The sequence below is a fragment of the Triticum aestivum genome, chromosome 5D, assembly GCF_018294505.1.
Source record: "Triticum aestivum cultivar Chinese Spring chromosome 5D, IWGSC CS RefSeq v2.1, whole genome shotgun sequence".
NCBI lineage: Eukaryota > Viridiplantae > Streptophyta > Magnoliopsida > Poales > Poaceae > Triticum > Triticum aestivum.
This window is the reverse complement of record NC_057808.1, coordinates 424579999-424590446: the sequence shown is the minus strand read 5'-3', so window position 1 is coordinate 424590446 and position 10448 is coordinate 424579999.

Sequence of the window (10448 nt, the reverse complement as noted above, 5' to 3'; positions counted from 1 at the left end):
AGTACTTGTCAGACGTCTCATACCTCTCGACATGGGCATGAGACTGAAATATCAATTTCATCTCTTGGAACATCTCATATGCTCCGTGGTGTTCAAAACGTTTTTGATGTCCCGGTTCTAAGCCGTAAAGCATGGTGCATTAAACTATCAAGTAGTCATCATACCGAGCTTTGTCAAACGTTCATAGCGTCTGCATCTGCTCCTGCAATAGGTCTGTCACCTAGTGGTGCATCAAGAACATAATTCTTCTGTGCAGCAATGAGGATAATCCTCAGATCACGGACCAAGTCCATATCATTGCTACTATCATCTTTCAACTTATTTTTCTCTAGGAACATATCAAAAATAAACGGGGAGCTACATCGCGAGCTATTGGTCTAAAACATAGTTATGCAAATACTATCATGACTAAGTTCATGATAAATTAAGTTCAATTAATCATATTACTTAAGAACTCCCACTTAGATAGACAACCCTCTGGTCATCTAAATGATCGCGTGATCCATATCAACTAAACCATGTCCGATCATCACGTGAGATGGAGTAGTTTTCAATGGTGAACATCACTATGTTGATCATATCTACTATATGATTCACGCTCGACCTTTCGGTCTCAGTGTTCCGAGGCCATATCTACATATGCTAGGCTCGTCAAGTTTAACCCGAGTATTATGCGTGTGCAAAACTGGCTTGCACCCATTGTATGTGAATGTAGAGCTTATCACACCCGATCATCACGTGGTGTCTCAGCACGAAGAACTGTCGCAATGGTGCATACTCAGGAAGAACACTTATACCTTGAAATTTTAGTAAGGGATCATCTCATAATGCTACTGTCGTACTAAGCAAAATAAGATGCATAAAAGATAAACATCACATGCAATCAAAATATGTGACATGATATGGCCATCATCATCTTGTGCCTTTGATCTCCATCTCCAAAGTACCATTATGATCTCCATCGTCACCGGCATGACACCATGATCTCCATCATCTTGATCTTTATCAACGTGTCGTCACATGGTCGTCTCGCCAACTATTACTTTTGCAACTATTGCTATTGTATAGCGATAAAGTAAAGCAATTATATGGCACTTGCATCTTATGCAATAAAGAGACAACCATAAGGCTCCTGCCAGTCGCCGATAACTTTAACAAAACATGATCATCTCATACAACAATTTATATCTCATCACGTCTTGACCATATCACATCACAACATGCCTTGCAAAAACAAGTAAGACGTCCTCTACTTTGTTGTTGCAATTTTTACGTGGCTCCTACGGGCTTCTAGCAAGAACCGTTCTTACCTACGCATCAAAAGCACAACGATTTTTCGTCAAGATGTTGTTTTAACCTTCAACAAGGACCGGGCGTAGTCAAACTCGATTCAACTAAAGCTGGAGAAACAGACACCCACTAGCCACCTGTGTGCGAAGCACGGCGGTAGAACCAGTCTCATGAATGCGGTCATGTAATGTCGGTCTGGGCCACTGCATCCAACAATACCGCTGAATCAAAGTATGACATGTTGGTAAGCAGTATGACTATTATCACTCACAACTCATTGTGTTCTACTCGTGCATATAACTGATACGTCTCCGTCATATCTACTTTTCCAAACACTTCTGCCCTTGTTTTGGACTCTAACTTGCATGATTTGAATGGAACTAACCCGGACTGACGCTGTTTTCAGCAGAATTGCCATGGTGTTATCTTTGTGCAGAAACAAAAGTTCTCGGAATGACCTGAAACTTCACGGAGATTATTTTTGGAAATAATAAAAATTATTGGCGAAAGAATCAAGGCCAGGGGGCCCACACCCTGCCCACAAGGGTGGGAGGCGCGCCTGCCCCCCTAGGGCGCGCCCCCTGCCTCGTGGGCCCCCTGGAGCTCAACCGACCTCAACTCCAACTCTATGTATTCGTGTTCGGGGAGAAAAAAATCAGAGAGAAGGATTCATCGTGTTTTATGATACGGAGCCGCCGCCAAGCCCTAAACTCTCTCGGGAGGGCTGATTTGGAGTCCGTTCAGGGCTCCGGAGAGAGGAATCCGTCGCCATCGTCATCATCAACCATCCTCCATCACCAATTTCATGATTCTCACCGCCGTGCGTGAGTAATTCCATCATAGGCTTGCTGGACGGTGATGGGTTGGATGAGATTTATCATGTAATCGAGTTAGTTTTGTTAGGGTTTGATCCCTAGTATCCACTATGTTCTGAGATTGATGTTGCTATGACTTTGCTATACTTAATGCTTGTCACTAGGGCCCGAGTGCCATGATTTCAGATCTGAACCTATTATGTTTTCATGAATATATGTGAGTTCTTGATCCTATCTTGCAAGTCTATAGTCACCTACTATGTGTTATGATCCGGCAACCCCGAAGTGACAATAATCGGGACCACTCCCGGTGATGACCGTAGTTTGAGGAGTTCATGTATTCACTATGTGTTAATGCTTTGGTCCGGTACTCTATTAAAAGGAGGCCTTAATATCCCTTAGTTTCCAAGCCTCCGGGTAGGACCCCGCTGCCACGGGAGGGTAGGACAAAAGATGTCATGCAAGTTCTTTTCCATAAGCACGTATGACTATATTCAGAATACATGCCTAGATTACATTGATGAATTGGAGCTAGTTCTGTGTCACCCTATGTTATGATTGTTACATGATGAACCGCATCCGGCATAATTCTCCATCACCGATCCAATGCCTACGAGCTTTTCACATATTGTTCTTCGCTTATTTACTTTTCCGTTGCTACTGTTACAATCACTACAAAACCCAAAAAAATTACTTTTGCTACCGTTACCGTTACTTCCATATTACTTTGCTACTAAATACTTTGCTGCAGATACTAAGTTATCCAGGTGTGGTTGAATTGACAACTCAACTGCTAATACTTGAGAATATTCTTTGGCTCCCCTTGTGTCGAATCAATAAATTTGGGTTGAATACTCTACCCTTGAAAACTGTTGCAATCCCCTATACTTGTGGGTTATCAAGACTATTTTCTGGCGCCGTTGCTGGGGAGCATAGCTCTATTCTTTGAGTCACTTGGGATTTATATCTGCTGGTCACTCTGAAGAACTTGAAAAATGCGAAAACAAAACTTTATCCCTCAACTACGAGGGGAGGTAAGGAACTGCCATCTAGCTCTGCACTTGATTCACCTTCTGTTTTGAGTAAGCTTGCGACACCTAAACCTGCTTCTGCTATTAATTCTGATATGTCGCATGTTATTGATGATGCCACTTCTGCTATGCATGATACTTATGATGAAACTACTTCTATGATTGATACTACTGTGCCACTTGGTAAATTTCTTGATGAACAACTTGCTAGGGCTAGAGAGAATGAAATTATTGAAACTGATAATATTGATCAAAGTGATGATGAAGATTCTCCCCCTAGATATGAATTGCCTGTTGTGCCTGAGGGTTATGTTATGGATGAAGAAACTGCTAGAGACTTTCTTGCTTGCAATGATAGAAGTGATCTTAAGAAATTATTAGCTAAGCTGAAACAAAAATCTCTGAATGCTAGAATGAAATATGATCCTGCTTATGCTACTTCACCTATCTTTGTTACTGATAAGGATTATGAATTCTCTGTCGACCCTGATATAATTACTTTGGTTGAATCTGATCCTTTTTATGGCTATGAATCTGAAACTGTTGTGGCACATCTTACTAAATTAAATGATATAGCCACCCTGTTCACTAATGATGAGAAAACTCGCTACTATTATATCCTTAAGATATTTCCGGTCTCATTAAAGGGTGATGCTAAGATATGGTTTAATTCTCTTGATCCTGGTTGTGTGCGTAGTCCCCAGGATATGATTTATTACTTCTCTGCTAAATGTTTCCCTGCTCATAAGAAACAAGCTGCTTTAAGGGAAATAAATAATTTTGTGCAAATTGAAGAAGAGAGTCTCCCACAAGCTTGGGGGAGGCTTCTCCAATTATTTAATGCTTTGCCTGATCATCCTCTTAAGAAAAATGAAATACTTGATATCTTTTATAATGGACTAACCGATGCTTCCAGAGACCACCTGGATAGTTGTGCTAGTTGTGTTTTTAGAGTAAGAACTGTTGATCAAGCTGAAATTCTATTGAATAATATGTTGACAAATGAAAATAATTGGACACTTCCTGAGCCAACTCCTGACCTTCCTAAGCCAACTCCGAAGAAAAGGGGTGTTCTATTTCTTAGTCCTGAAGATATGCAAGAGGCAAAGAAATCTATGAAAGAAAAAGGTATAAAAGCTGAAGATGTTAAGAATTTACCTCCTGTTGAAGAAATACATGGTCTTAATTTACCGCCTGTTGAAGAAACACATGGCCTTGATAACCCGACACAGGTAGTAAAGGTAAATTCTCTTTATAGATTTGATGAAGGTGATATTCCTCGTTATAAGTCTGCTGCCAATGCTTAGATGAGTTTGATAATTTTATTGTCAAACAAGAAAACTTCAATGCTTATGTTGGTAGAGAATTAAAACGTAATGCTTATATGATTGAACACTTGAGTGATTATATGTCTAGAGTTAAAGGTGAACTTAAACTCATTAGTAAACATGCTTCTATGGTTACTACTCAAGTAGAACAAGTACTTAAAGCTCAGAATGATTTACTCAATGAATTGAATAGTAAGAATAATGATTTTGCTGTTAGAGTGGCTACTAGAACTGGTAAAATGACTCAGGAACCTTTGTATCCTGAAGGCCATCCTAAGAGAATTGAGCAGGATTCTCAGAGAAATAATATTGATGCACTTAGTCCTTCTAAGAGGAAGAAAAAGAAAAATGATAGGACTTTGCATGCTTCCAGCGAACCTGTTGTTGACACACCTGAGAATCCCAATGATATTTCTATTTCTGATGCTGAAACACAATCTGGTGATGAACATGAACCTAGTGATAATGTTAATGATAATGTTCATGTTGGTGCTCAACCTAGCAATGATAATGATGTAGAAACTGAACCTGTTGTTGATCTTGATAACCCACAATCAAAGAATCAACGTTATGATAAGAGAGACTTTGTTGCTAGGAAGCACGGTAAGGAAAGAGAACCATGGGTTCAGAAACCCATGCCTTTTCCTCCCAAACCATCCAAGAAAAAGGATGATGAGGATTTTGAGCGCTTTGCTGAAATGATTAGACCTATCTTCTTGCGTATGCGTTTAACTGATATGCTCAAAATGAATCCTTATGCTAAGTATATGAAAGAAATTGTTACTAATAAAAGAAAGACACTGGAAGCTGAAATTTCCACCATGCTTGCTAATTATACTTTTAAGGGTGGAATACCAAAGAAGTTAGGAGATCCAAGAGTACCCACTATACCATGCTCCATTAAAGGAATTATGTTAGAACTGCTTTATGTGATCTTGGAGCTAGTGTTAGTGTTATGCCTCTCTCTTTATATCGTAGACTTGACTTGAATAAGTTGACACCTACTGAAATATCTCTGCAAATGGCTGATAAATCAACTACTATACCTGTCGGCATTTGTGAGGATGTGCTTGTTGTGGTTGCAAATGTTACTATTTTAACGGACTTTGTTATTCTTGATATTTTCCTGAGGACGATAGTATGTCTATTATTCTTGGAAGACCCTTTTTGCATACTGCAGGGGCTGTTATTGATTGCAACAAAGGCAATGTCACTTTTCTTGTTAATGGTAATGAGCATACGGTACACTTTCCGAGGAAACAACCTCAAGTCCACAGTATCAATTCTATTGGAAAAATTCCATCAATTATTTTTGGAGGTTTTGAATTTCCTCTACCTACTATCAAGAAGAAATATGATATTCTTATTATTGGGGACGTGCATATCCCCGTTGAGGTAACATAGTGTTATTCGAAATTTCTCCGGTTTCACGCAATTTGGAATGAGTTTGTTAACAAGACCTGATCAACCTTGTTAGTGGATTCCTTTATATGGGCATGAGATGGATGAAGACAACCTTCTATACCCTCCTTTTACTTTCTGTTATTTAGAATGAATAAAGCTAAAATAGTATTTTCTGTTAGTTTTCTGATTTATCCGTGCAATAAAAAATACCCCGAAAATAAAAGTTCTCCAAATGCACCGAAATTGAAATATGATTTTTCTGGAATATTTGAGAATATCTGGCACTGAGAACACAGCAGGGGGAGCTGGCACCTGGCCATGCCCTGCCTCGTGGGCCCATGGTGGCTCCCCTCCACTTTTTCCAGCCACCACACACTCCTTCCTCCCAAAAAAATCACCAACCAGCTCAAGCACGAGTTCTAGCTCATTTTGCTGCGATTTTCGATCTCCTTGCTCAAAGCTCCATTCACAAAACTGCTTTGGGGGATTGTTCTTCGGTATGTGACTCCTCCAATGGTCCAATTAGTTTTTGTTCTAGTGCTTTATTCATTGCAAATTTGTGCTGCCTAGGTGACCATGTTCTTAAGCTTGCATGTCAAATTTATATGGTTCCAAGTAGTTCTATTGCATGATATAGTCTCTAGGCACTTATGGGAGCAGTTGCTATCACTTTTGTTGAGTTTGGTTCACTTTTATTTGAAGTTACTAAAAATTTCAGAAATTTTCAGAAAATGATGAAGAGATTTTTGAGGGGTTCTTCGAGCCGAAGCTCGAAGGATAAGCAAAGTGAAGAAGAAGAGAGGCCCAAGTATAATCTCCCTCGCACCGCGGAATTCCGGCCGTGTGAATGGCCTTGTGACTATTTCTTGAGAGCAGCCGGGATTTATGATGATTTTTATGAGTTGGCTGAGAATGCAGGCCTCACCGACTTCCTCCACGACCAACGCGAACAGTATCTCCTACTCACTAATATTTTTGTGCAAAATTTTCATTTCCATTCTAGGAGGTCTCCACCTTCGGTGGACTTCTATTTATATGATGAGTATAAGGAGATGCCCCTCTCTGAATTTTGTGAGGTTTGTAAGTTGCCTTTTCCAGGCAGCGTAGAGGAACCACATCGTGATGATGTGGAGGGGTTTATTGATACAATTGTTGTAGGGGAAACTAGGAAAGTTTCCGATGCAAGAATCACTAGCATACATTTTCCTGTTTTACATTACTTTGCAATATTTGCTAGTAGATGCTTAATTGGTCACGGAAACTGTGGCAACCTAAGTGCCCCTGACATTGTTATTTTGTGCCATGCCTTGTTTCGTGATGACACATTTAGTATGGGCGCTATTGTTGCAAAGCGGTTAAATCTTAACCGTACTAAGGGCCCCATCTTGGGAGGCATCTTCGCCTCGCGCTGCACATTTTAACATACCTATTAGACATTATGAGAAATAAGAAAAGTTGTTGCCTACTGTTTTTCTAGATTATAAGAGTATGGTAGCACATGATTTCATTGTTAAGAACAGGAAAAAGGAGCTTAATTATAGACTGATATTTGATAAAAATCACCCTGAGACTATTACTTTGCCTGCTCCTTCCTTGTTTGACTTATCTGCAGGCAAGTACCTTGTTCAGCTGGAAGCCATTCACGCCTACCGGAACCCCACACCAGCTACAGAGCCAGAGCCGGAACCACAATTTGATCCTTCACGACAGTCTGTTTATCAGTGGAATCCGGAGGAGATTGCCAGCCACTGGCAACCCGAGGCTTCATCTCAGTACGACCCCAGTTACAACTTCGGATATCCGCCAGGCCAGCCGTGGCATTAGACCAACTTAGGCTAAAGGCCTAAGCTTGGGGGAGTACGTATTTCTCACCAACATTACATTTATGTTCACACGCTCATGCTAGTTGTCGGTGCTCATACTTTTTCACTGTCATATCCATGCTAGCTTATTTTCCTTTTTATGCTCTCTTCTTGTGTGTTTGAAAAACCTTAAGAAAAATAAAAAATTAGTTGTAGCTTTTAGTTAGTTACTTTCCTTGTCTGTAGTTGTAATAATTAAAAGAAAACCCAAAAAGATTTCCCGTTCTTCTTTTGCTTGTTGGGAGCTTTCCCGTGTAAATAGTTTTATTTCTTTTCTTTTTTTTGGGGGTCGAGAGGAGAAGACCATAATGAAATTGTTGAAGTGGCTCTTATATGCATTATTGTTGATTTAACCAAGAGCCCATATTATCTTGTCTTCTCCTGTTTATTGAATGCTCGCAGATTCCAGCTTAGTCCAATGCACGTGCACTATTATTATTATTCACATCGTTCGGTCGTGCAAGTGAAAGGAAATTATGACGATATAAGATGGACTGATTGAGATGAGAGAAGCTGGTATGAACTCGACCTCTCTTGTTTTTGTAAATATGATTAGTTCATCGTTCCTGATTCAGCCTATTATGAATAAACATGTTTGCAATGACAATTAGAGATTGTAGTTGCTTATGCCATGCTTAATTAGCTAGGAGTTTATAATGGTTTACCTTGCGTGCCAACATGCTATTAAAATGGTTTTGATGTGGTATGATAAGGTGGTATCCTCCGGATGATTCGAGTGACTTGACTTGGCACATGTTCACACATGTAGTTGAAACAAATCAACATAGCCTTCACGATATTTGTGTTCATGGTGGATTATATCCTACTCATGCTTGCACTCAATGTTTATTAATTCTAATGCATGTTCATGACTGTTGTCGCTCTCTAGTTGGTCGCTTCCCAGTCTTTTTCTAGCCTTCACTTGTACTAAGCGGGAATACTGCTTGTGCATCCAATCCCTAAACCCCAAAGTTATTCCATATGAGTCCACTATACCTTCCTATATGCGGTATCTACCTGCCGTTCCAAGTAAATTTGTATGTGCCAAACTCTAAACCTTCAAATGAAATTCTGTTTTGTATGCTCGAATATCTCATGTATCAACTAGGGTTGTCTGTATCTTCCATGCTAGGAGGGTTATTCTCAAGAGGAGTGGACTCCGCTCCTCACTCACGAGAAAATGGCTGGTCATCGGGATGCCCAGTCCCATGCTTTATTCAAATCAAATCAAAATAATTGCAAACAAAACTCCCCCGGTACTCTTGTTGGAGGCACTCGTTGTTTCGTGCAAGCCATGGATTGATGCTTGTTGGTGGAGGGGGAGTATAAACTTTACCATTCTGTTTGGGAACCGCCTATAATGTGTGTAGCATGGAAGATATCACCATCTCTCGGTTGTTATGTTGACAATGAAAGTACGCCGCTCAAAATATTATTTATCTCTATTTCAAAATCGAGCTCTGGCACCTCTACAAATCCCTGCTTCCCTCTGTGAAGGGCCTATCTATTTACTTTTATGTTGAGTCATCACCCTCTTATTACAAAGCACCAGCTGGAGAGCACTGCTGTCATTTGCATCCATTACTGTTAATTTATATTGGGTATGACTATGACTGGATCTCTTTTACCATGAATTACAATGTTTAGCCAGTCCTTGATCTTTAAAGGTGCTCTGCATTTATGTTTTGCGGTCTCAGAAAGGGCTAGCGAGATACCATCTTGTTATATCATATTATGATTGTTTTGAGAAAGTGTTGTCTTCCGAGATTTATTATTATTGCTCGCTAGTTGATTACGCCATTCACATGAGTAAACATGAGACCTAAGTGTTATTGTGAATATGGTTAGTTCATAATCTTTGCTGAAAACTTGAATGCTGGCTTTACATATTTACAACAACAAGAGCAAACAGAGTTTGTAAAAGTTTTTCTTTATCACTTCCAGTTTATCAACTGAATTGCTTGAGGACAAGCAAAGGTTTAAGCTTGGGGGAGTTGATACGTCTCCGTCGTATCTACTTTTCCAACCACTTTTGCCCTTGTTTTGGACTCTAACTTGCATGATTTGAATGGAACTAACCCGGACTGACGCTGTTTTCAGCAGAATTGCCATGGTGCTATCTTTGTGTAGAAACAAAAGTTCTCGGAATGACCTGAAACTTCACGGAGATTATTTTTGGAAATAATAAAAAATACTAGCAAAAGAATCAAGGCTAGGGGGCCCACACCCTGTCCTGAGGGTGGGTGGCGCGCCCCCTGCCTCGTGGGTCCCCTAGAGCTCCACCGACCTCAATTCCAACTCTATATATTCGTGTTCGGGGAGAAAAAAATCAGAGAGAAGGATTCATCACGTTTTACGATATGGAGCCGTCGCCAAGCCCTAAACTCTCTCGGGAGGGCTGATCTGGAGTCCGTTCGGGGCTCCGGAGAGGGGAATCCGTCGCCATCGTCAACATCAACCATCCTCCATCACCAATTTCATGATGCTCACCGCCGTGCGTGAGTAATTCCATCGTAGGCTTGCTGGACGGTGATGGGTTGGATGAGATTTATCATGTAATCGAGTTAGTTTTGTTAGGGTTTGATCCCTAGTATCCACTATGTTCTGAGATTGATGTTGCTATGACTTTGCTATGCTTAATGCTTGTCACTAGGGCCCGAGTGCCATGATTTCAGATCTGAACCTATTATGTTTTCATGAATATATGTTAGTTCTTGA